Below are 26,993 nucleotides of genomic sequence, written 5' to 3'. Positions count from 1 at the left end.
AGAAGACACTGAAGTAAACATGGTCACGTACATTAATTATCTGTAAGCAAGTTGAAAGCATTTTGAGCGTTAGGTTGTATATCTGAGAGGGCAGCAGAGAAGTTCCTCGATCTGTTTCCCCAGGGCAACCAGGGTGAGTCACGGAGTTCTGTATTTTTGCCACACTCTTCAGAGCTATTAAATGAGAAGCTAAGGACTGTAACAAACATTGGGCATGTTGTGTCCAACTGGTGCTTTAGAGCTATCCTTCTTTCCAATATAAAGAAATGAGGAATACCCTTTGAATAAAATCCTAAGCTCCCTTTCTCAAGAAAAAACATAAAACACAATAGATTAAGATGAAAATGTATTTTGAAAACACAAGAGTTCTTTGCAGACAGATATACATCAAAAGAAAATAAGTTCATTATGATCTGGAAAAGAATTAATTATTTATAACTCTGAAAGTGTTTTGAGGCAGTTCTGAGGTTACCTTTTTATATTATTAGAAATAACGTGGAGAAAGAAAATTCTGTTGAGAAATGAAACAAAATTAAAATGTACTTTGGTTTTGCATCTGTCATATTTTGAGCTACCCTGCAGCTATATACATATATGTAAAATAACATGTACAAATATATATACAAATATATATGTAGGGTAAAACAGTTCATGAGAAAATGTTTGTGAATTTTAATAATAGCTTCCAGGGTTTTATGACCTACCAGCTCTGGAAATAACATTACTGGCTTGTAAAGATATTCTATTAAATTCATATGACAATAATAACCGTGGGTTATTTGTAGAAAGATAAAATTGGTCAAAGACTGATGAATTGTTAAGCAGTGACCTTGGTAAAATTAAGACTTCTGGCCCTAGATGAGGAGATTTTCAATGTTTCAGAGTGATGGACAGATACAGTGTATTTTATATCTGTGAATTGAAAACAGCATGTGGCAGATTGACATAAATTATGCCAGAGTATGTTTTTATTGCATAACTCATTTCTCTTTGCTGTAGGAGCCAAGAACATAATCTGTACAAAGAAACTACTGAAAATCCCAGTGCTTTCCATCACCCTTCCTAGATACACAAACATCTTTGAAACTCTAACACATTAGATGGAAAAGAAAGTTCTGTTTTTTTGTGTTTCTGAGCAGGGAAATACTTCTTTCTTTTGGAGAGTGAGTGTTTACATTTATGTAAATGGCAAATATGAACATGAATGTTGAAGATTCACTTAGGAGAGATTTCCTTTTTTAGGAAACATTAGAATAGAGCCATCCATTTTTCAAGAGAAAATGACATGGAAGTCACAGAGATTTTCATGTATTATGTTTAGAACAGCTCTTTAGAACAGTAACTGGTTCCGAGAGTATTTTGAAGTTAGTCCTAGATTGCTACTGACATTTGATCAAAGTGTAAAATGGATGGTCCTGCACTCCTGATTAGTGGCAAGGTGTGAGATGACTAGCATGTGAAGATACTGGCACATTAAAACCCTTGTCCATATTTTTTTTTTCTGCAGGAGAATCATCTCTATCGACTTCTGTACTGGGCCTTGTAAATCCTTAACAGCTATCCTTATTTTATGTGGTCGTGAAACTTAATTAGCACAGTAAAAGGAAAGATGAAGCAATTAAACTTGGACTTGAAATGAGCTGCATAGTCAGAAGTTTTCTTTGTCAGTTACTTAGGTAGTAGATAAAAAAAAAAAAAATGGTTCCACTGACAAATATACAGCCTTGCCTAATAATCAAAGATGCGAGATAGGACTTTGCTACTCAGAAATGTAACAAATCTCTTCATAGTATACTATGCAGTGCTGTCAACAAACAGCTGCAGCTCATTACATTGATGTATTCGTTAATGCTTTGCAGCATTTTCAAACAAAATCCAGTCAATTAGTGTAGATAGATTTATCGTAAATATGTGAAACGTTCAACAAAATGTTCTTTTCTCAGATAGATGAAAAAACTTGAATTGACTTCAAAATCTGTATTTCTGTCAGCAGAAAAGAACGATCAGGGTGATTTTCTTATGGAATGTTATCTGTTTAATTTCTCTTGTTATTAATAATAGAGTGTCTTTGTGAACATAGTGATTTGAAAATCATGTTTGAAGTATTTAATAGGAACAAAATACAACCCTGATTTTATGACAGCAGTCACATTTGAAAGGGTAAATTAATGTTTCCATAAAAATGAAATTTAATTGACGCATTTAAATGGCTGATGAATAGTAGAAATCCATCTATTCTTTCTAGAAAAAGTGGTTTAAGAGTTTTCATTTGCATATTCAACAAAGTGTAGGAAGCCAATGGCACAATTTAGAACAGAACTTATATTCAGGCTCTTATTCTTTAACAATCCATTGTTTTCTCTAATAGATGTCTAGGTGTTACTTTTATTTTCTTGAAAGTTGTTCACGTATTGCTTCTGAATTTGAGCACAGAAAAGGTTTGATAATCAGATACATGCAATCAATCTTGTTCCTTTTCATAGGAAGAACTCTTTTATATGCTTTGCTAAATGAAACCTAGAGGCTGTACTGACCAGTGCAATCATAGGAATCTGTATGCTGGTGCGCAGTTTACAGATCTGAAGAGAGTATGATGAAAGAAACAAGTTGATTTTGTTACTTGGAATTCGTAAAATTGCTGTTAATGGGGGATTAAGATCATTAAGGTTATAATAATGTGGCCAAAGTTTGTTTGTTTGACAAGAAAAAGTTACCTGGAACATGGCCTTAATCGCCTTTTAACAACAGTAGATACATTGCATTGAAAATCTGCAAATAATGTTTTTAAGAACTTAAACTGGGAAGCTATCGAGCTTTTAATTTGCAGCTATCTTGTAGTACACACTATTCCTTTTCAGCAGTTAATAAATAAATATGTGGCACCTAAGCCTGAAGGATGATTATTTGTTTTATCACTTTCCCCTTGGAGTTTCTTTCTACAGAAAAGATACTGAGGCCCTGGAATGTTTCCAAATTTTCCAAAAAAAAAAAAAAAAAAAACAAAAAAAAAAAAAACCAAAAAAACTGTGAACTGTCCAGAGCCCAAGTCTTATGGGGAGTGGCTGGGGGACCTGGAATTGTTTAGTCTAGAGAAGAAGAGGCTCAGATGAGTCTTCATACCTCTTTACAACTCCCTGAATACTTACCTTTTCCAGGTTACTTGTGATAGGACGAAAGATAATAGCCTTAAGTTGTGCCAGGAGTGGTTAGATATTAGGAAGAATTCCTTGTCAGAAAGAGTGATGATGCATATGATCATATTGCCCAGGGAGATGGCAGATCACTGTTTTCAAGAAAAGGGTAGATGTGGCACTGAGGAGCAAGGTTTTAATGGGCATGGTGATAATGGATTGGTGTTTGAACTAATGATCTTAGTGGTCTTTTCTAACCTTCATGATTCTGTGATTCTATTCTACGATTCCCTCATTCTAAACCTCAAATTGCAACAGTAACTGAATTCTAGACAAAACTGCAGCCCCCTTTATGCATTCTTACATTTTCTTAGCAATGAAGCACTGTGAATATGGTTCTCTTCAGCTGCAGCAAAACCGTTTAGGTATCAATGTGCAATTTTCTGGACTGCTTTGTTATCCTCTAGAAAGTACATCTCCTCAGCTTCATTTCATTTCTTTTCCATTGTAGACCTTTCTATGTGGAGGTATTTTTCAGATCTTTGGATAGAACTGTACCCATCACTGATACAAGATCAGGAAATCAACCTTTTAGTATAGAAGTAAATATTTTAAATTGTGTGTTGTCATAGGAAAACTCATTCAAAGAGAAGAAAATGAATTTATGAACCAAGTCTATTTATAATATTTACTCAGTTTTGCTTTAATAGAAGCTTGAAAAACTTCTATTCTCCACTGTCAGAAGAAGATAGATACTTTTCCTCAATCTACTTTAATTTGTTCGTTTGTATCCATCAATCAGAGAAGATAACTTCAATATTTTATGAGTTATCTCTTAGTTTGTGAAGACTGTGCTTGTACCTAATGTTTTATAGTGTGTGACAAAACTAATTGACAGAATTGCTTTTGTGTTAGTACATTTATTATGGATACGTCTGATGCTCTGTATCCCACAGAGCCACGATTAGGGGCTTTAGGCATTTCTTGTTTCTCCTGAAAATAGAGTATTTTTTATAGACTCTACTAAGAATTTACAAATATTTGGGCTTAGGGATAGCTATTATTTAAAGTACACCGACATTTGCATTTCTGAGGGGTTAATATCCCTGGAAATTTATTTTATTTGTTAATTACAAATGTTTGGTTCTCTGATTTGAGTGACTGACTAAAGTAATTTAGCTTTGAAAAATGCATTATGAAGCTTGCATGTAGCCATATCAGCTACTTAAAGAACTAGAAGACAACAAACTCACATTTGAACAACCTTACAGCAAATTCAAGTAGAAATCAAAAGCTCAGGCTAGCTACAGGAACAAATTCTATTTGGAGCATGTGCAAGGCAAGACAACTGCTAATCCAAACTGGTCTCAAATCTTGAGTGCTTTCCAAGTTGGTAAAATAACTTCTGTTCTTCTGTTTATTGTTGTTTTGATAGGAATACAGGGAATTTTGAACTAAAGTTTAAAACTAAATATTAGTTTTAAGTATTTAAATAGTACTGTTTTAAATAATGGCACCTTTTTCTTTTTTCTATGAAGAAAAACATTTACCACATATATTTCTGCAAATAATTTTAACTCATTTTTGTCCATTTTCATAATGTGAGGCAATACCCTCATTTCTATGTTTCCTGGTTTTCATGTGAATGTTGCAGTCTTCTTTGTACAGTTCTGAACAAAATGGGCTTTTACTTTAATGGAATTTGTTTTAGTGAAATACATCAGGACTACCAGATGGAGGGAAAAAAAAAAAAAAAAAAGAAAAGAAGTAACAACAAAACCCAAATGAAAACCAAGAAGTTATTATGTCTATTAATATCTTATATACATTTTTGAAGAAGTTAATTAGCAAGTAGCTGAACAATGTTTATGTGCTTATTTTTCTTGGACTACTAACAGCAGTGATACCCATCTATAGTATTTTTTTTTCCTCTCTGCTGCTTGCCAAAGGTATGGCTAAACAACAGCACTCATTCCTCCTGTGAAAAAGAAAAAATGCTCAAGTGAGTACTTCTTAAATTTCTTTAATTTATTATCTAAAAGAGGACCCTCCTCAATTTGATTAAGCTTATTTCAGATAGCCATCCTTTTTCAGTTTCAAAGTAGGTGTCTTAAGAAATGTTCTAATGTATTTCCTAATTTATTAAGGCATTTTCAAAAACCACTGCATTAATTTTAAAGGCTTTTTTTTTTTGCTATGGAACTCAATGGGCTTGAAATTTCTTAATGCTCAGAAAATTGAAATACTTGTTTATTTCAGTGGAATTTATTTAGTGCCACTTACGTGCTACTTATTTAGTGCCACATATATAGTGCTACACACAGAATGTTTGAATTTGTACAGACAAGACCTTTTTCTGCTATTTTCCTATAAATATGCTTCCTAATACAAAAAGAATGGATAAAATGAATGAAAGTGGTTTATGAAGCTTTAAGCGAAGACAGTGAAGTCTTGTAACTCTTTTCCACTTTTCTTGCAATCCAGAATGGGGAAAAAAATACAAATAAAACAATGGTTACTTGAAAGAAAAAGATTGAAGAATAAGAGGAAGTCTATATTTAAATACTCACATTTAGAACACAGTTTAAGAAAATGAGATGACATTCTGTGTCTTAAACTTTTTGAAGTATTGGATAAAACCAAAAGTGCTGTCTGGTACTTCCAGTGTATACTATCTGGAAAGTACATATATTATTAGTCAGTAAAAATAGAGCGGCTATATTCAGTTAGGTGTCCCAAGATTTTCAGGTGCCCTAGAGCAGTGTCAGGAAGCAGAATAAATATAAAATATTGCTTATTTCAATCAGGGACTAGCCTCTATTAAATTGAATGTACATGATCAGAAATATTCCAGCTCTTCAGAGCCTTGAACTCCCTTGTTGGAATTTGCAGCACACCCATATCTGTTTTTGAGGTTTCTGTTCCCTGTTTGAGAAAAGTCAACTTATACTCATGATCTATTTTGAAAATATAAGTTGTTTATAAATGTAGATCTGTCAGATCTCTTTCCTGAGTAGATGCTGATGGATAAAAACATTTTCTATTGCTTTTTTAAATGTAATCTACCCATCTGATAGGGCTCTTCTTTGAAAGTGTTAAGTTTGAACTACTGACTTAGTGAAACCCTACAGTAAGTTAATTAACAGTGGGTTGTAATCTTACTGAAATAGCAATTCTACATAGTAATTTTACCATGAAATCATACAAATTATATGTATTACAAGTCCTTAAGTTTGCTTTGAGTAGTAGGATCCACATCTTGAAGACCAGTAATCACGTGAAAGGAAATATTGAAAGAATATTTCCCTTTCCATTGATGTTCATAGATGCCACAATGAAAAGATGTGTCAGAGTGACCTGAAGGAAATAAAACATCAGTGACTGAAGTATGTTTCACTTGCATTCTTCTCTAAAGTGTAAGAAGATGGAAATTTGCCCTGATTTAGTGCAGAAAATTAATATGTACAAGACAAAAAGACAATTATGTAAAACCCCAGCCTTCAAAACAATGCCACTGTTTACAGTGTATGTCAGGTCTTAACGTGCATCTATTGTACAAATAACTAAAGAAAATGCTTTTTTTTCTTTTTTCTTGGGTGGGGCAGTGGGGGAGTGAGGTTTGTTGTTGTTTGCCTTGCCTCTGGCATTTAATTTTACAAATCAACGGAAATTGTGTTTTTCAGTCAATTACTTCATATAATCAGTTGTTCAAAATGTACAGTCAGTAATTGAAGTTGTTCCTCTGTAAAGGATTCTTTTTCTGTTTCCTTTAGTGGAAGAAATACTGTTGCATAGTCCTGATAATCTCTAATAGCTTCTTTGCAAGCTGGTTTGCTGCTTATACTGTCGGTCTTATCCATGGTAACCTAGTTCAAATTCTTCCATGGAGCTGCATCGTATTTTGAAATAGCGTGACTCTTGGAAAGCTTCTGGATGCCTATAAAGACTGTTGACTTTTGTTTTTTCCTCTCCAACTTATGGTTTTGTTGTTCTGAAAGCTGCTGTGCCATCAGTGTTTCCTAATCTTCTTAAAACTAGCATCATCTTCCAGCTTCCATACCAGTGGCTGAGGATTCATTGCTGGCCATTAACCACGCGCAGGTAGTAGGGCCTCCACAAGCCCAACGCTGACCTCTAGTGAGGGAAGTCCTAAGTTACAAGTTCCACACAAATCACCAGAGACTTCAGGGACTCCTGAGGTTGGAAAAAGAAGGGGAAAAAAAATACCAACCAGCATACCAGGCAACACTGGAAAAGAAAACAAGCTAAAAATATATTCTCTTAATTTAACTTCTTTTCTTTGAGCATAGTATAGTGCTTTAGCATATTTTCACTGCTTGTCCTTTAAATTATGCAGAGAGCAGGAGACTGTGATGCAGTATTTAAAGCGCTTGTTCAGGATTGCATTAGAAGCTGTGATTGCTCAGTTCTCATTCCCTTCTTCAGTGCTGACCTATGGTTGTTTCTTTCTGAAGACACAGGTAGCTGTGAAATTATGACACAAGGTTTTGTTTGTTGCTCCATATTCTGCAACCCTGAAATCAATTTTATATAAATTGCTGATCTAATCTACTTAATTTTTACTTCAAAAAATAAATATTATTAGTGAAGACAGCTTTATTTACTGTAAGGCTTCATGAGAACCGAATATGTACCATTTAAGACCCAAACTTTATATTAAATTCAAAACAGTGTTACTGACTGTTTGTAATAACCCTCAATTACATACTCATCAAGAATTAATCCAGCATAGATATATGTAGACAAAAAAAGTCACACAGACATATTTCCTTCAGCAGATGCACCCCTCATTGTTAAATCTCATCCCTGAATTTCTAAGTAGACCTAAATGACACAGCAAGAAGTGCAAAAAAGATGCCCACTGTGCATTGGTAATTCTTTAGTTTCCTGCCAAAGAAAAAGCCTTAGAATTTAACAGCCATTCTGAGAGGGCTTTGTTGTAATGTTGTTTCCATCGCTGTAACAGAAAATAGATTTGGAGGCTCAAATATTTTCCTTAGTATTGTAAAATGTATTTTGATTTAACATCATTTAGAACATCATTTAGAAAGCCTTTTGCATATATACTTTCTTGGCTTTGGGTATATATTATTTTTTCTGATGTCTAAAATTGATGCAAGTCCAAAACGCTTCCATTAAGTGAATTTACTTTTCCTCTTGAATGTGAGTGGCAACTGTTCACAGTGTTTCTAAACAGACTGTGTAAGTCAACAGAAAAGGAAGACAGACTGTCCTGAACTGATCAATGACAAACCCATCAGAAAAAAAAAATCTATTTATGTATTTGCTCTGTTTTGATTAGTGCTGTATTCAGAGCATTACTAGTGACTTCTTTATATCCTATGGCCTGGACTTACTGTTTCTCCCTGTAAATAATGTGCCCATAACATTAATAGAAATTTGAACTTATTAACTGAAGGAGCCTGTGTCTTCTGCATTTAAGAATGTGCCTTCCCTGTCAAATCATCGACTGATTCTGATCAGAAATTGCTGTGTGGAAAGATTTGGAGAAGGCTGTGGTTGTAAGACCTTTCTTTTCCTTCTAGGACAACTAATTCAGGCTGCTTTTTTTTTTTTTTTTTTTTTTTTTTTTCCTTTTTCTATGTCTAGTCTTCACTAACATCTGAGAGAACCTTTGGGAATGAACTCCATGAGTCATTCTAGCACCTGCAATAATCTGCATTCATATCTCATCATTCTCTCCGAGCAGTTGGGTGCTATATAAATCTATTCAGAAGGAACATAATGAAATACAGTTTAATGGTCAAAGTCTTAATGTACTCTGTACATGAAGTGCATTGGCTCTTCTAGGTCTGTTACTGAATATGCTTCAGTTATACACTCTTGAGATGTCAAATGTCATCTTGAAACTTTCTGACATCTCAAGCAAGAAACTTTCCGTGACAAGCACTGTCCTCTTCCAGCACTGTGTAGTCTCTTTGAGAATCTCTTAGTGATTTCAGAGTGGCTTATTTGCTTCTTTTTGAGCAAATGACTGAAAGGCGAGAGCTGTGCCATGAGTATTTGTTCCACGTCTTATGCCAGGTTGCTGTGCTCTGTGCACAGTTTGGTTTTTTTTGTTTTTTTTGTGGTTTTTTTTGGTTTTTTTTTTGTTTTGTTTTTTTGTTTTTTTGTTTTTTGTGGAACCACTTTGCCGGCATCTAATTTCCTATTCATCATCCTGAGCATAGATACATAATGAAGGAATAGGGATTGCAGCAGGCAGGCAGCAGGGTCATACATGTCTTCCAAAAACCAGGATTCCAGTACTTTCATTGTTTTAGATAGAGCTTTTAAGCCCTAAAACTTATTTTCAAAAGTAATTTAGAAGTCTAAATCAAAACAGCACCTAGTAGAATTTAGGTTAAGTATCATACACTTTTTGAATTGTGCTTAGTTTTCTAGTTCTCTAAGAAAGTTGGTTAGGTTAACTGTTAGAATGTTTTCTATGTTCTGTTCTTAAAATTGTTTCCCTTAGTAGTTCTAAGCCACTCCGTATTTTGTGTTTGTGTCAATTTAACTACAGCTTTTTTTTTTTTTTTTTTTTTTTTTGTATTTCTGGTATCTGATAGTGTTAAGTTTAAAATGTAGAAATTGCTTTGTCACTTCTTATCTAACTGGCAGACCTCTATGAGAGGGTGAGAGGAGAGCACTTTGACCTATACTAGGAGGATATCTGGGCAGTGTTAGTGAACTAATATTGATTCTGCTCTAAAACTTTATTTACTTGAAGTTATTTATATTAGGTATGCTTATATGATAATATTTCTCCAATAAAGCACTACCAAAAACTCAAATAAAACACTACTATAAACAGCGTAGCTACTTTTATCATCTTTTATTATGGCGGAAACCCTAATTCAACCACTGAAGAACTACCTTCAATAAACACTATTTTTTAGAAGGATATAAATACGAATCTTGGCAAATCCTTTTAGTGCAGCTTACCAGATGTAACAATGTCTTCAGTCGCCCAGTAGGATGCTGTAAAAGAAAAAATACTATTTTTTTTTTTTTTTTTTTAAGGAGAATTGTTCTTCACTCCTAAATGTACTAAAAAGTATTTGACATGAATAAGTTTGAACATGCAAAAGCACTACTCTATGTTTTCTAGATGAGTACAGTTTCACAATTTTATCTGTATAACAAGGCAGAGCAAGTATTAAATATCCTAGCCTGCCCAGCCTCCTCATCTAGGGAAAATCCCTGATGGAAAGGAAAGAAGATAAATGACAAATTCATCATTTTGAATTTGTTTTTAATAGAGTATTTTCAGGAAAGCTGAAATAATAATGATTGAGCAGCAGTTTAAATCCTCTTAAATATAATCAAGGTCAACACAGGACACTCATATAAAAAGGTATAGATTAGATATTTTGACCATAAAATCCAGTTGATAATGAATCCGAAAATAAAACCTCTTCTGTGTTGTGTAATGCCAACGTGACATCTTGATGTCCGTATAACCTTTTGCTTTTCTGTCAATATTATTGGGCTGCACTGATTGCAGAGATGGCATTAAGGATTGTCAGAATGAAAGACATGTTTTAATAATAAGGCAATTATTATCTGCTTATGATGTATGAATGTAATAGTTTTTTAATGTGCTGAATTAAACTCTATCTGCTTCAATCGATGTGTCGCTAAAACTATGATCTATAATTTATTAAGAATGGAAGAATATTCGATGTTGTGAATGTATTCTAAGTGGTGCAACAAACACTTGTTGCTGAGGCATAGATAATCAAGAAATGGACTGACGTGTACAATTATTAGCATCAGACTGAGGTTTAATGGTTGGTTTAATTTAAGATGAAGGACTTTAACTGGTAGCAGCAGAAGCTGCATCTCAGTGATTGCATAAGCATTATTAATGAAAGTCATCATTTTTAACAAACTCACAGGGCTGTCTTTGTTTGTTAAACAAACAAACAAAAACACTTTTTCCTTTTCAAATTTAGGGCATGGTCTCTGAGGAATTAAAACAAATCTTTTTCAGGGTTCAATCCTGTGTTGTTGCTTTCCTTTTTTAAAATTTTTATCCTTGATTCCAATACATAATTAGTATGTTGATTTTTATTTTTTTTTTTAAAGAATATTCAATCATTTTTTTTAAGTTTCATGCCTAACTTTACCTAAGCAAATATTTGTTACTACACTTTCTAGTTTTTAGAATTATGGGAGTGCTTATGCTTTGGACTGTATTGTACAACTTGTCTAAACTGCTTTTAGTTTTGTTAAAAACATGATTAGTAGCAAGAACAAAATTGTCTTGCAGTTTTAGAGACTTAAATTTTGCTTCTATGTTGCTGATGCTTCAGTTAAACTGTGCAAGTATAGTAGTACGAAATGTGGTATATGCAAAATGGACTGAATTGCAATGATTAGAGGAGTCAGGAGTTTAGATAACCATCTATTTGTGCAGAACAAACATCAGCTGTGCTAACATAAAGCACAGCTAACATAAAGGGGCTTTGTGTTCATGAAGCTATCGTGGTAGAACAAAATTCCTTGTGGAAGTGGAGCCAGACTTTGCAGTGACATGAAACTTTTGCATTGCAGAGAAGTCAGAGCAAATTTTGGCCCAGGTTAATGAAAGGAAAGAATAGTAAGGCACTGCATTTAAAAAATACACGCTCTGTACTGTCAGTAGTGAAGAAAACAGTCCACAAATGATCCAGCAGATATTAGAGTAATGCACCAAATGAAGAGTAAATTTGCAACAGAAGCCCTCTCCCACTGAGTGCTTCGATATCAGCAAGAGTCATGTGAAAAACAGTGGAAAGGAAAAAATGCTTCAGGGGTTTGACCCAAGTTCAATTCTGGGAAGTTTGTGTAACCTTGCAGCATAAAGCTACATTAGCTACTATTAACCCTTATATTCCTGTTGTTCATTTGAACAGAATGGACAACAAACAAACTTAAGAATGCCTAAGAACAGCTCCTGGCTTTGTCAGCTAAGCTGTTTATATATAGGAATCTGTCTGGGTACAAATCTTGCAAGATGAATCCATGTGACAACTATCTGTGGGAGTGTCTGCACTGTAATGTACATGAGAGAAAAGCAAATTTCTAATTAAAAATGGTTTAGCCATGGCAGGGTGATAAATGATCCTCACAGAGAGCTAGGCTATTACAGTAGATTTCTGCTAGCAAAACTGTTGATTTTCTGCACAGTCACAGCATTGTGCAGTGCAGGTGGGAAGGAGGCCTGGCTGTTGCTGCTGGTCTGGAATCCAGGCTGTGATGGGAGTACATCTTGTTCTGTCAGCCACTTTGGAACAGCCTTGAGACTGACTTCCTGATCCAGAGCCTCAGATTTAGAGAATTCTTCCTGTTCAGGTTTACTAAAATAAATGTTTTGAATTTTTGTGCTGCTGAAAAATCATGCACTCATTTTAGGTAGGTTAGGAAAGTATCATTATTTTGATTCATCAATTAGCTATCTTTTGAAGCAGATAGGAAAATGAGCAAAGTACTTACGAGAGGTTCTTCAGTGCGCCTGAATGCCAGTTATTCACCTATGTAATTAACAACTTCTGTTACCACAAAGTTCGTATTAACACAAACGGACCTTTCCTGTTCTGTGACTTACTTCCCTAAGCATTCTAATCCTCCTAACACAGGCTGTAGGCTGTGTTATAAAGGGGGGGAAAAAAAAAAAAAAAAAAAGTGAAAGCAATTTTCTAGAACCATGTACCAGTGGATTAGTTTTTTTTTTAAAAAAAAAAAAAAAAAAAAAAAAAAAAAAAAAAAAAAAAAGTTTATTACCAATGACTTGATCTCGGAAAGCCTATTCTTTCTACTTACAGTGAGAGCTGCATTGGAAATTTCAGTGCAGTCAAGTATGTTGGATTTGATTGAACACTAATTATACCTCAAACTATAATGATTATCTTCTCTATAAAATTACTGATACGAAATGGGAACATTTCAGAGGAAACACAAGGAATGCGTTCATAAACCTGTTAATTGCAATTCATATAGAATGTAAACTTGTAACAAATTTGTCATGCTCATTTATTTTGTTGTTTCGGAGAGGAGTTTTGTTAAATCAGATAAGAGTATGCTCCTTAAGTCTCAGTTCTGCAAGATACTGCGATAGCGTGTGCCATGATGCTGTTAATTCTGGTATTTTAGCCTTATAGAAGTCATGAGATGTGCATGTATTTTATTCATTAACCAGACAGTAAAACTTGCTTTTCATCATGAAGATTATTTGCTTCTACTCTGTAGTGGCTTTACCATGAGTAGTCTGTAATTCAGCTTTATCTCTATGAATAATTTTTATAATTGCTCTTATGTGCACCCTGATAAAATACTTTGCTGGTCCTTGCAAATAACCTTTTAAAACCTGTGAATATTCTCTCTTCTAAAAAGTGAACTGTTCTTCCTTGCTTTAATTGGCTTCTTTGGCTATGTTTTCCTCTAGATTTGAGGTAGCGCTCTAAGCATTCTCATTCCTTAGTTAAACGTTAAAGAATTTTAGGAAAAGCAATCTGAAATACTTTTCAGAGAAGGAAGGATTTACAGCCTCCTTAAAATGAGATAGCAGCACAAAGTCCAAGGATTCACAGTAAAACATTTCCTAAATATGAATAGAAGAAATTTGTATTCAGATGATTAAATGATTAGAGGTGAAGAAAGTTTCCATATTGAAAATACTGAAATTACTGACTTTGGAGGGAAAATGCTGATGATTTTATACATACAGATAAAAACACACATATATGTAGACACACACAGCTTTATATTGAAAAGTAGTGTCATAGAGAAGGTAATTTGCTATGTACCTTGATCTTGATTTGCAGAATAGAATAAGGATTTAATATCAATGTGAATACTTAGGTTTTAAGAATTAAAAAACAGAACAGTTGCAGAATAATAGTTTTTAGAATTACCATGTATTTGCTAGATGTAAGTGGGCTTCAGAATCCCTGCAAGGCTGAAACATGTCATTTCTGAATGATTCCATTTTTTTGTTTTTGTTTGTTTTTCATCTGGGATATTCACTCTTAGATTTAAAGATACAAATCAACTATTTGCTGGTGTCGTTTTTTTCACTGAAGTGTCACTGTTGGAGGCAAAGTCACAGCATGTTGCTTTGTTCTGGAAAAATAATCTTGGTGTTCCAAGATATCCCTCTGGCATCCCTGCCAAGAAATGATTTCTCTGTGAGAATACAGCTTGATTGGTTAGAGAATAAAAGGAAAGATGCAAAGGACATATCACAGCCCTTTTTCATCTTAAAATTTTCACTTGTTCGTGAGCTTATGATCTAAGCATCCCTACTGATTTTTGTCTGTTCTTTGATATTTATTTACTATGCATCTTGGATCCAAGCATGTGCACAGTGAATCACTTTGCAGATGCTTATTCCAAGGTCAACTGAAGGTAGTAGAGTGAGATTTAACTGCATGGTATGAGTTCTAAAGACAAAACCTGAGCAGCAATAACTTTTATCTGTAATGCAGTCAAATTAAAAGCAATATGCCTCAGAAAAATCAAAGAAATTATTCCCAACTCACAGCTACAGCTATGGCAAACTTGAACTTCAAGTTGTTTCATCTGTGGAGCTTCAAAAAAAAAAAAAGCAAAACAGAATATCATAATAAAGGTGCATTTTCCCTCACCTTGAAGATTTAATTTTTTATCAAACTAGTACTCCCCTTCAAATTCAGACTGATCATAAAAAATATTATCTCTATTAATCAGAAGTCAAAGAAACAAGCAAAAAAACCATTTCTCTAATCTCAGCTGTAGTGGCTGCTGTTACTCCCTCTATAATTAGATGCAGACTTCTATCAGAAACATAGGAATTTGGGTTACAAATGAAGACATAATAGTAAGAGCTTAAACGGCTCAGGCTTTAAAATAAATGGATATACTTGAAAGATGATATGTAATTAAAGCTACTACAATTCCATTTGTTAGCACAAACATTAAGGAACTTTATATAGCCAAACTGAGCACAAGTTTCATGTAATTACATGCATACTGACAGAATACAATCAGATTCACGCATTAAACACTGGAGCGTTGTACACTCAGTATGCTGAGGAGAAGTGAAGCAAGACACAAGAGACCTCTTTTGCTTTAGAAGCAAAACTTAGGGAACATAGTGAGACAGCAGACACTGCAACAATAAATATGACAGAGGAGAAGGAGTTGTGCAGGGAGGCGGCATTGGCCTACATGACTCGGGTGCTTTGCTGCCCTCCCTCCTACTTATGAGTGAATAATCCTCATCGTGTTTGTTTCGCTTGGTAGGTGCAACTCATTTAAAATATTTTTTTTCTTCTGCTAGTAGAAAGGAGCATCTAAAATAAAACGAGTTAGACTTGAAGTACTCCAGACATGCCTGCTAGGGTTCATTAGCATTTAATGTTCATTATAATTAAAAAAAAAAAAAAAAAAACACATTATTTTCTAATGCTAGGCTTTCTACAGCCTAAGAAAGGCCAAAATTTCTTGCTGCATCTATTACATGGCAGAATTGGAATTTTGATTGAAGTTGGTTTTTTTTTCAGAACAGGGGAACATTTTTTTTGACCCTTAGAACTTTTGGAAGGAAATGAATTTAGTGTTTTGAAATTCTTTGAAGAAACTGAGGTTCATGGGTTGGTCCTGATGTCCAGCTCCAGAGCTAGCAGACGGATCAAATCAACAAGGTGTTATAGACATGGCTGGACTGAAAGTTATATAACTCGGGAAGATTTTCAACAGTGCATCCAAGAATGGAACATGCAAATCTTTAGTATAACTGGGACTGTGAGATTTAATGAGCTTGCATGTGCACAGCAGAACTAATAGATATTAGGAATTATTTCAGAGCCTTGCTTCTCTAAAACTTTTGCTAGAAATCCTAGGATTTCTAGGCAGCATGAAAGTTTTGAAGCCTTGTGGTCTGTTACCTAGAGGCTGGGACAAAGGAAATCCATTGTGTCATGGATTTTTGAATGATGACCCTGGATTTAAAAGTGTCATTTTATTAGGGCCATAAAGTATCTCAAGCTCATACTCAAATGTGCTCCTATCCCTTCTGGAAGCATAAGGGACTGAACCAGTGATTGGTCTTTGATTCAACACAGGAGGAGGGAGTTAGAATCACAGTTAACAATTACTGATCACACTCTCGTTACTGTCTGTCACGTATAGGTCTAATTTTGATGTACATGCAATTGTTCCCTTTATTTAACCAGTTTACATGAAAATAAGCTTTCAAATATTAATTCTGAGCGTTACTAGAGTGCTTCTAATTACTAGTAGGTTAGCACCATTACACTGAAACAAATTTATAAAATTGACTTATGTTTTTTCTTGTTTAAATGTCAGTTTTCATAGGTAGAGAAGCTGCTTAGACTCTCAAATCCTTGCAGTGCTGTTTTTTAGAAAGGTAATCAGATGAGCTTCAAGGCTACATGAACCGAAAGCACTTTAAAATGCTTACAAAATGAATATTATTTATGAAATCAGTTGTGGTACAATAGCTGTTACAAATCTCATTTAAATATCTTTGAGGTTGATAGGATTTGCATATAAATTTATATTCTTAAAAAGTAGTGTGAGAGCTGATTTTAGAACTCAATATTTTGCAGTAATACTTAAGGTGTCCTCTGTATGTTGTTGGGGAAACAATGAAAAATTTGTTTCTAGATATATTAGTCCATGAAGCTGAGTACAGTGAAACTGTTAATAACATTTAGTGCAGTTCTTGCCTGTGAGGATGCAATCTTTTTTTCTCACGTTTCCTTTTTTTATTCACTTTAGTCATTACCATACAAGAGGAGTTGAATGTGTCATACTCAGTATATGACTGCTAAAATATCCGCCTTATAACTTATGCCCCAGAATTTGCCAACTGTGTCACAAATGTTCTCTCTGAGCAAAAAGGTAGCAATTAAATTTGAAAAGTAATCCTGTCTATACAGTCCACTTAATCCCCATTATAGATAGAGCCAGAGGCTCTGCTTGGGCCTGTGATTACCTAATGGGTGTGAAATGGTGAGCCTAAAATCAATATAAAAATGTTCGAATCTTAATAGTCCCAAACACTGTAACTTAGTATTGTGAATGGTATTGTCCTGGGACGTTACTTTCTCCCAGGGGGCACTGAATGTAATAGCATTGAATGGAGATGGGAGCATTGACTACAACAGCTTTTCAATGAGCGTACATTTACAGGACCCATCAGGCTTGTTTGCTTTCTCCTTGGTCCAAGTGGTGGAGGTGACTTTCCCCTGGAGCTCCGTGCCCCTCTGCAAGTAAACACTTGCTATGTGGAGTCTTCGGCACCCGCAAGGCAATCTATCTTTTCTGTACAATGTGGCACCTTAATTTTGCAGCTGTTAATACTGCATTAAGTCATATTTTCTGCAGATACTCATTTTTAACATACTCTGTTATGAGTCACTTTGCTCAGTATTTTACATCTCAACAGTAGCTATCTATTTATAGTTGAATTCCCTGAAGACATTAACTATTTCTAAAGACCTTTTTCACTCTTAGACCACTTGTGCATTTTACAGAAATACATTTTTCTTTGTATTTCTATTTTGTATAGAGTTCCATGCTAGCATACAAAACAACCAAATTACTAAAAGCCATTCATTCTGATGAATACTTCTGCAAATTGAAAACCACGATGATACAAAATTTTTTACTTTACTCTTTCCTTTATCTTGTCATGTTCTTTTAGGTGCAAATTCATAAAACCTCCAAGCTACTCAGAAATTAGCCCTTACCTTTTCTTCTACCTTTATTAACTCTTGCATGTTAGGAGCTCTTGCTTGAGAACTAGTATTCACTGTCGTCATTAGGAGACAACTGTAGCCTGACAGGAATATTTATCTAAAGGTGTGCTAGCAGGTGAAATATAAATTGACTGACTCAGGCTTTGTCACCCTCAGCTTGACCCTTATTTTATCAATCCACATTGAGAACATATATTAGATAGGAGTATGTATTAAGAATAATAAATTATCTGAATAGTCTTTAATAGATATAGCTGTCTTCAGGGGGCTGGGTGAATGTGAATGGTAAAAATCAGAGAAGCTATATATATGGAATATAAGTAAATCAGTCTTTGAAGTGATGTGTGTTATTATAAAATGCATTCCACAATCAAGCAAAAACCTAGGAAAACCAATCAGCAGCTATCTATGATCTCAGAGAGTTAATCAAATTAGTCTTGTTTAAGAATGTAACAACACCTGCCCCAGGATACATCCTTTAATTCCTAAACCACAAAGGCAGCTGTATTCTTCTGGACTGATGACAGAAAATACATCTACAAACAAACGAACTTCTGTCTTGCTATTCTAAGAGTCAGTGCAGGGAGAAAAAAATAAAGTGAGGGAAATTAGCTTTCGTTTTCCTAATGCCCTAAATATCTTCCTTTGAAATACATTCTAAAACCAATTCTACAACAATCTTAAAGTAGAAAAGTTTTATATAAGTTAATGCATGTCTTTGACAAAAAAAAAAAGAGAAAGGTTTGAACATATTTACAAAAAATGGAAGGGGCATTGTGCCAGGTTGTAAAATAAATAAATCATTCTGAATTCACGCTGTTCCAATGTGCATTCACTTGATTTTAAGTATCTAAATTTGTTTTAGAAGGTGCTGCCCATAAATGACTGCAGCTCCTAAGGTTCACTGTTGCCCGATAGACATGATGTTAGCAGAGGTAGATCAATGACAAGGGAATAGGAGAGGGATGTAATTAATAAGTGTGCCTGCTGGTAGGCAGGAGAAATGGGAATGTGAATGCAAGCTGGAGATTTCAACTTGTTCCTTTCAATTAGGTTAGTTGTTTCTTTTCAATTGAGTTAAGAAACGCATACAATCTGTTAGAATGTCTCTGTTGAGAGTGTAATAAGATAAAGTGCAGTAATTTGATAACTTGTGGTCATCTGAACATCCCTACGATTTTCCCATAGGCGACTCCATTGCTTTCAGTGGAAGTACTCCAGGGATGAATTAAGCCCTGTGCTCAGGGAAATAAAACAATGCTTTCTACATAGATTTGCTCAAAATGTGTTGGAAAGGGAACATCTTTAATGTTAGAAAACCAACCTCTAAAGTTTTCTTCTGAGTTAAGTTACAATGTAGTTTACTGACGTGTCATTTATACAAGTCATTGACTTCATTTTTGAATACCATAAAGAGAAAGAATTGAAAAAAGTGTTTTCTCAAATAAACATAGTACATTTTTTTTTTATTCTGACATTATTGTATAATGCTATTCTTAGACAGTAAGGCATTTCATTTCACTTATTAAAGGAACAACATGTCACATAATGTAGAAGGTTTGGTTTTCTTTTCAGGTTGACATCACTATTTTAGATTAAAGAAAAAATCATGTCTTATTAGGATATGCACATTTAGATTTTCTTGTATTTGAATTAAATAACATAGCATTTTATAAATAATCAATTGAAATAAGTTCAGATTTTGATGCTTCTTATTGAGAGAAAGTGGCAGTGTGAGAAATAAAATTGGGATTCTAGGTGTGAAATCTAGATGCCTTTAGTGAAGAACATAAATACTGCATTAGCAGGCTCCCTGAAGCCAAAATGGACAAAACAGCACTGCTTGCATTTAAACAATTAAATTAACTGCATTATTGTTGTCTCTCAGAAGCAGTGTTTCAATTTTAAAATTGAGGAATTTGAGAAAATGTGGGTTCTCCTGCAACATTTGGGCTGTTCAAGAAGCGAATAGAGAAATTGACCACTGTCGTTCTGTTGGCACAGGGAATTAATGCAAATTCAGCTTTGAATGTGAAGAATTTGACTTTGGAAATTAAATCTCAGAGTAGCAAATTGCTTTGAAAAATGACCTATTTGCTGTAATAAATAAGATAATCTTTTTCTTCTACTGAAAAAGCATAGATGATACCACTGTTGTTTTCATCTAAATGATTTCTAGACAATGAAGAGCCCACAGGATTCCTATTTTAACTACTGTTTTGTTTCTTGCTGCTCGTACTGCTGGTTTTGAAATCTGTAGAAAGCTACGCAAAACTAAAACTAATAATCTGCTATGGAGAAGAGGTGAGGGCATTGGTCTGTTACTTTTTCAAGTTTTAGTCTTGAGTCAGGCTGCCCTTATGGTGCTCGCTGGTCAGATATCATGTCATTTCACTAATGGCAATTTCACAGAAGCAGAATTAGAATATGTGGGCTGCAGGCACTGGGGAGATCTCATTACGGCCTTTCAGTATTTGAAAGAAACGTATAAACAGGAGAAAGAACGGCTGTTTACAACAGTAAGTAGTGATAGGAGAAGGATGAACGGTTTTGAATTGAAACAGGGGAAGTTTAAGTTAGATATTAGGAGGAAGTTTTTCACTCAGAGGGTGGTGACACACTGGAACAGGCTGTCCAAGGAGTTTGTGGATGCCCTATCCTTGGAGGCATTTGAACACCAGGCTGGATGTGGCGCTGGGCAGCCTAGTCTGGTGGTTGGTGATCCTGCACGTGGCAGGGGGGTTGAAACTAGATGATCATTGTGATCCTTTTCAACCCAGGCCGTTCTATGATTTTATGATATGATTCTTTGAAGTTCGTATATTGTAAGAGTACGCACAGTTTAAACAATGGCTTCAGAAATGGCATGCTTTTTCAACTGCTGATGATGTTTTCTTACGCCAGTCTCTTGCTTACATAGATTTGATTAATGTTTTCATGCTGGACAAAACTAATAATTATTAAAATTATTGTGATCTTTTGATAAAGATTTTCTTTTGGCTGCAAAGCATTTGCATAGACAAGACCAGTTCTGAAAATGTGAGAATCTGCTCTAAGTTGCATGCTATCAAACTGAGAAACAAGACTGCTGGAGGAATAGAGCAGTGCTGGGTATGAAGTTGTAAAAGCAAGAACAGCAGTGCTGTAGGATATACATTCACCAGCAGCAGCATTAGAGGTTGGAGGCCACTAGAAGAAATTACAAAATGATAGGCTTGGAGTTAAAAACATCCACTCTGAGGTTTTCTGAGTAGTTTTCCATATAACTTTAAACCTAAATCCTTTAAAAAAATAGTGACAAATTAATTGTTTATGCTTTAGTATTTAGCTTGTTCTATTCTATCACATGAAGATTGAGATAAGCAAAAGTCTCTTCAGACTTGTGAAATACTACTTCATTAAAAACCATGTTGGTATGTACAAATGATATTAAGTTTCTCATAGGTAATAGTCAGTGAGAGGGAACATCTCAAGATATGTTTACATTGAAACTGTAAGACTCTAATTGTGTGTGTGAGGTTTTAATTAAAGAAAGAGCAGAACTGTCAGAAAATGTCCTGAGAGGAGAGTAGCAAAGTAGTAGCATGATCAGGTGGGCTGTATCTTTCAGCCATCTCTATAAAATTCTTCAGGGATAGATGTGCGAGCAATCAATGCAGCATTTTCAGGGAGCAGCTTTTGGAATGTGCTCCATTTCATCTAACCTAGCAGATGAAACTTTTGAGGTGGAAATAGTGAGAAAATTTGCATTCTCCTGAGAGAATGAACGTTTACGTTGGGAAATATAGCATTAATACTTCATAGACTGAATTCAGTCTATTTGATGTCCAAAGCACTGACTGATGGAAATTTAGTGAGTTGTTGGACTGTGGCTAAACAATTCCAATTATTCAATTCCTATCCTAACAAACAGTCTTGCTAAAAATCTGCCCTTCCAAACAGCCTGTGAAGGTAATGCAAGTGACTGAAGCAATAGCCTTACTGTTCCAGAAAAGTGTTAATGAGCCTTATAAAAATTTAGCGAACAGCGCTTGATAGAAAAGACAATGTAAATTCTGGTTTCGTAAAACTTTTTAAAAATAATTCATAGAATAAAACAAGAGTTAAGGCCTCTTCACGGTTGTAAGACAAAGTCAAATAGCACTATATCAACATAAAGAATATTGATTGTTTACCAAGTGATTAACCAGAATCAGGTTATAAAAATGGAGGTCAGTGTACGGCTTGCCAATCAATGTTACTAGCAGTGCAATAGTTTTCTGTCTCAGGGATTTCTATTAACTAGGAAAGCTGTGGTTCACACAGCAGGGTATACAGACTGTACTGTAAATGTAACTCCATATTTTGAAGATGACTGTAATAGGCAAAGGTGCCACAGCACATTGATGACAGGAGATTCTGACAGCTGATCAATTAATTTCACTCAGAATTTAGTTATTATAAGTCCTTCTAAGCTGTGTTACTGTGACAAGGACATACATTTTGGAATGCGTTGAAGACGAAAAACTGGAAACTCTTTTTATGCACTTGGTAGTGCATAGAAAATAATTTGTTTTTATTCTGAAAAGACACCTGAAGTGCACTGCATCTCAGGTAATTATAAAATGCTTCCCAAGGAGACTCCACCAGACAAACCAATTGTATAGACTAAGACAACAAATACGCAACAACCATCCATAACACAGTAGCTGCAAAGTGATAAGGCAACACCATTACTCTGCAAAATTCACTACACTATATTTTTTGCTTTTAGAGTCTTACTGTTTTCTTTACAAACCTCCATGTATAGTACTAAATATTTAATTGGTATATTTATGAGCAGCAACATCTTTGGCATTTCCTTATGTGGTTGCTAAACAAATATTTAATTCTGGTGCTTCTGCCTCTTCTGTCTTCTGATGGACTGAATGCAGGACTGATGTGCGTTCATTTCCAGTTCTTGAAAAAGCCAATCTTCTCTTGCCACATCGGTGTGTTAAATACATCATAATAGAAAGGAAAAACTCCTTGTGAGAATGAGAGCATAGCAACTTGCTAGGCCTCAAGTTCTTAGTAATTCCATTCTGAGAAACTCCATATGGCTTGATAATATTCCTAAAAAATGGAAAAATACTTGGTATTTACTCCTTGATACTAACATGATAAGCAAACACCAAAAGCTTCAAAGGAAGAATATGACGAAAAAAAGCTAACAAGAATGCTGAAGAAATATAAATTCTAAGTATTTCATTTATTCAAAGCAAGCTTTACTTTTCCTTTGAAACATCATCATTTATCATAGAATGTGTTCATGTAAAGCAGGAAAAAAAAGTCCTTTTTTAAACTTCTCCTCTTATTTTTCTTCTTTATGTAGGTCTCACAGCCTAATATGCAGAAAAATATAACCACTTTGGAAAAAATTGTTTACATATTCTACTTCCTCCCAAATACTTTTCTAATCTTACTTGGATTATAATTGCAATGGGAATTAACCCACATATCTCTTAACTCTCTGCAGTAAAGTGTTCAAAACTGGTCTGGTTGACCTGCATGTAGTGAAAATTCTTTGGTTATCAAGCTTTAGGAAATTCTGTGGGTTGTGAGAAATATTTTTTCAAGACAAGTTAATTCCTGTAAGATTCAAAGGGAGAAAAGTAACTGAGATATGCAGGGATCCAGAAGATCTAAGCTTCGGCTCACATACTGGCTTACAAGAAATAAGTTTTTTTGTGAATTGAAGTTTAATGAGTTAGAAATTTAACTACTAATTTTCTTGCTGGAAAACTTAGAAGCTTAAATCCTCTTTATCTGAAAAGAGAAATAGGAAGTGAGTTTTACAGAAGATGGTACTTGCATATCTAAACTGCTTTGTATTTGTGTAATGTCTACGTGCATAAAATTTACATTAAAGTAAATTTCTTGTCTAGGCGTGACACTAGAAAAGAGGTGCAAGGATGGTAACTTGGAATGTTTGAGAGCTAGACAGTATTTAATGGATTTTAAGACACAGTACGTGTCTTAAACATAGGCGTCATTAAAATTTATTCAAATCTGTGCTCTCACAAAACAGATAATAAATTGTGAGCATCTGGATGTTTATTTAGAAGCAGTTTTGTTGCTATCATGCGTGAAAACCTATGAGGAAAAAAAGTGTGTAGGCACATACACCTTGCATTTCAATAGTCAGTGCTCTTGGCTGTAAAGGCAGAGACAATGAAATACTATGATTTCATATGAAGGCTTGACATCATTTTAAGTGAACATACCTGTTCAGGAGTTTGGGAATGTGAGAAAGACGGAAACCTGACTGAAGCTCAGAAGGTGTCACCATATAGCCATGGTGAAGGACAAGGTTAAGAAAGCTATACTCACTGGTATTCAAAGCTGCTATTTGTCTTTTGCCTTTCAAAGCTCACTAGCTTCACAGTATCTGGGGTAGTGACAATATAGACTGTCCTACTATAAACTAACTAAATGTAAGGACATTTTTCACTGCGTATGTTTTGCTAGTGCAAGTTGTCTCAGTCAACTGTGTACAGTTTATTTCAGAAGTTTGACAAGTTGTTAGGTCTAAATGCAGTGAAACATGACAAAAGTGCTTCATTTCATGAGGCATCAAATGGAGCAGTGAAACTTTTTTTTTTTCAAACCATTAACCAAACAATCTCACTTAAGTTAGCAGAAAACTTCAATTTATTTGGTTCTTTTTTTTTTTTTTTTTTTTCCTTTTGGTACAAAAAAACCACAGCTGTATGTATTGTCATAACAAACAAATCCTTTGGTTAGTGGTTTTTAAATAGAGTGGGAATTCCTGGGACTTGTGCTGTTATCTGAACAGGAAGCCTGTGGCCTGTTACAAGTGCTAGAAGTAGTGGTGACGCTGTTTACTGAGTTATGAGGTTATGAGGTTATCCAAGGGTAGAAGTTAAAAGTTTTGCTTGACGTCTGGGGCCTCAAAATGTTGGCTTTGCTTGTAACTCAGCCCTTTGTAGAATAACACAGTTCTCACTTTCACAGAGGAAAAGAGGCGGCTCTTTCCTTTCCACACTTAGTTTGGAAAATGAATAAAGATTAATACTCTAGACTGTCCAAACGTTCACGCAGGGCTTGAGGAAATCTTAGTCAGTGCACTTAGAGCTTTTTAAATTGTAAATCTGCTTGGGAAGATTCTTGAGAGAGTCTAATAGAGGTGAGGAAAGAGTCCAGACTTTTGAAAATGATACAATGTGACCAATAAATGAAGGATAATAAATCCTTAGAACTTTAATTCAAAATGTGAAGTTTTACTTTGAATCCTTTCAGTGCCCTTTAGTGTAATAATTTCATTTATTTTGCATTTCTGGTTTTTATTTTAATTACAGTTGGGGTTTTTTAGGTGTGTTTTGTAACTACTCGTGACTTGGAAAGACTCAGAAATAAAACACGAAGTTTGGTTGATTAATTTTAGAAAATAGAAGATGAGAAATTCTTCTCTGATCTACTTTGTCATAAGTACATTTTAATGGATATGTCTGAGATACAGTAGTTCAGTTGGATGAGACCTTAAAAGATCATCTAGTCCTACTGCATGATGAGCATTTAAGGGCTACCCAAAGTTTGCACATACATACAAAATATATACACATATATATTCCTAATGCTCAATCTGAAACTCCCCTTGTGCAGCTTTGTGCCATTCCTGTGAATCCTGCCAGTGTTTCCGAGGGAGCAGAGCATGGCGTCTCTCTTTGCTTCTCCTCCTGTGGACATTGCAGAGCATAATGAAGTCACCTCTTGGTCTCCTTCCCTCCAGGCTGGATAAACCCAAGTGTCCTCAGCCTCTCCTCAGAGGAAGTACCCTCCAGCCCTTTTATCCGCTTTGTTGCCTACCTCTGCACACTTTCAAGGACCCAAACATCATTTTAAATTGTGGATTCCAGAACTGCATGCAGTATTCAAGGTAAGGCTGCACCAAGACAGTGTTTTATTCATCCTGAGTAATTTGTACTGAGATTGCGCTGTGTGTTTCACTAGTAACATTTTACTCTGGTTTAAGGAATAGATTTACTGAGGGGGAGGGATTATACAGTCTCTCTTGTCCTCCCACATGTGAGATGGATATATTCCCCATCACAAAATACAGCTGCACGCCTCTGCAGTTTTCCTTTTCCTTAGCCTTTGCACCTCTGACATTGTGGCTACATCTGTCTATAGACTGCAATCTCAAAGTACTATTAATAACTTCTTGCTGAATTATAGTTTTTAAAATCAGCGTAGTCTATCTGTATTCCAACTACAGTCAAAGAATGGTCTTGGAGTTCTTTGAGGAGAACTATTGCTGTCAGCTTCAGTGCTGGTGGTAAGGTCACCAAGGAGGTGATCTTAAATGACAATGTCATGAACTTGCCAACTGATTCTTGCCAGCTTGCTGGGACTGTGGCCAAACCCTTCAATGTGATGGACAGGACAAGTACAGATGAAGCCTTTGCCTTGTTTGTAGCTAGAGAATAGCTATGATGAATAGAAATTACTTTAGAATTAGAAATATAGAAATTACTATAGAAAACTTATTAAAAAAAAAATTGTAGCTTTATAGTACGTCCTGAACTCCATTTTACTGAAGTAATTCATTAGGAAAAATTATGAACATACTCAGGAGATTTATTTACAGAATTTCAAATTTAATACAATGCTGAGATTCGAGCTACCCTCTCTTACTCTGGGCTTGTAATTTTAATTTATATTAAGGAGCTGTGTCTGTGCATGAATTGAAAATGCTTGTATTCCTAAACACTTATCTGCTCTATTCAGAAGTGTTCTTCTGTTTATGAATGATTTAATATTGAGATTATTCAAAATTATATGTGGCTTGATTTTAGCAAATAATGCCTATAATTATTTGATCATTATTTAGAAAACAAAAGTTAGAAAAAGTTGAATAAATAAATGACATCTTTTATACGTGTAGGATCCTTGTTATCTTCCTTCTTACCTTGCAGTGTTTTGTTTCCTTATGCTGTGGAAGTCAGCTTACCTCTACGGTGTTTCTATTCTTATGGGAATTAACATTTTAGGGATTATTTATTATTTTTCTATATTGAGAAGCCATAAGACATTACACGTCTGAAAG

General features: G+C 34.8%; 1 long non-coding RNA gene across 3 annotated transcripts in view; it reads left to right on the top strand.

The window, feature by feature from the left end:
* LOC125693565 (uncharacterized) overlaps nucleotides 1-26,993 on the top strand; it is a 159,551-nt gene that overhangs the window by 117,618 nt on the left and 14,940 nt on the right. For all 3 annotated transcript variants that reach the window (XR_007377152.1, XR_007377153.1, XR_007377151.1), the window contains one exon: nucleotides 25,677-25,823. This is a non-coding gene — a long non-coding RNA (uncharacterized LOC125693565). The remainder of the gene's footprint in view (nucleotides 1-25,676; nucleotides 25,824-26,993) is intronic.

This window comes from Lagopus muta, chromosome 5, assembly GCF_023343835.1.
Source record: "Lagopus muta isolate bLagMut1 chromosome 5, bLagMut1 primary, whole genome shotgun sequence".
Lineage (NCBI taxonomy): Eukaryota > Metazoa > Chordata > Aves > Galliformes > Phasianidae > Lagopus > Lagopus muta.
This window is presented reverse-complemented; position numbering and strand designations above follow the sequence as displayed.